Source organism: Tenrec ecaudatus, chromosome 1 (genome assembly GCF_050624435.1).
Source record: "Tenrec ecaudatus isolate mTenEca1 chromosome 1, mTenEca1.hap1, whole genome shotgun sequence".
Classification (NCBI taxonomy): Eukaryota; Metazoa; Chordata; class Mammalia; order Afrosoricida; family Tenrecidae; genus Tenrec; species Tenrec ecaudatus.
The window spans coordinates 211795409-211796334 of NC_134530.1; the positions used below are offsets into that span (position 1 = coordinate 211795409).

General features: G+C 39.8%; 1 non-coding gene across 1 annotated transcript; it reads right to left on the reverse strand.

Annotated features, from left to right (window-relative positions):
* Positions 1-466: 466 nt before the first annotated feature.
* On the reverse strand, positions 467-602 carry LOC142437723 (small nucleolar RNA SNORA42/SNORA80 family). Its single transcript, XR_012782249.1, has one exon. It is a non-coding gene; the product is annotated as a small nucleolar RNA SNORA42/SNORA80 family (small nucleolar RNA).
* Positions 603-926: the final 324 nt, after the last annotated feature.

The window sequence follows — 926 nt, forward strand, 5'->3', positions numbered from 1 at the left end:
GAGAAGAATCAATGGCAGATAAGCAGAGTAATCAAATATAATAAATTAATGAGGGCCTTGGGAATCAATGTGAGATTTTATAAGTAGGTATGAATTATTATCTTAATTGTTTGTACATATAGCATAAACAAATAGAATGCTATGTGCTTAAAAATGCTGGCATGGATTGAGTACCTGGATATTTGTATCAATCAGAGATATTGCAAACTGAAATAAGTGAAAATCCATATGCATTTCAGAACAGTATTTTCCCAGAGTATTCTGAGCAGCATCAGCGGAGGCAGAACTCCATATTTGATTGTGAAAGAAAAGAGTAAGGGTATGATGAATGCTGGTTTTACCCTACTTCAGCAAAGTCCTAGAACTGCTCATTTTGCAGAGCTGGAAGGAACATATGTGTGGTCAGGATGTGTCTGTGATATGATTGGTCTTTTTCTGATTAGAAGGATCTATATCTTTTTTTTTTCATTGTGCAACCCACTTCAGTGCCTTAAGTCCATCAGGTTAAAAACCAGGCAATGGTTCGGGGTGACAGTTTGCTTTGGCATGGGACACTGTAAGAGGCCCATGGGATCGGACCTGCCACAAATCCAAACTCATGCACAGAAGGATCTATATCTTCAGAGATATTAGGCTATACAAACTGTTCGCTCATCCAGATGAGTATATTCCCTAATGTCTGCTTCAGGTTTGGCTGTGGAAGTTACTAAGCATTAAGGATCTTCTAAAAGAGGCAAAATGAAGATCCCAGAAATCTAGGATTGAAGGGAATTCTTCACAGAACACCGAAGCATCAAAGGCCAGGTTGACTGAACAAGGAGCTTCCCCTATGCTCTGGAAAAAGCAAAGCAAACTTACGGCCATTGAATATGTGCTCACTATGAGAGGCACTACGTAGAGTTCCTGAGACCCCGTAGCCTTACAGA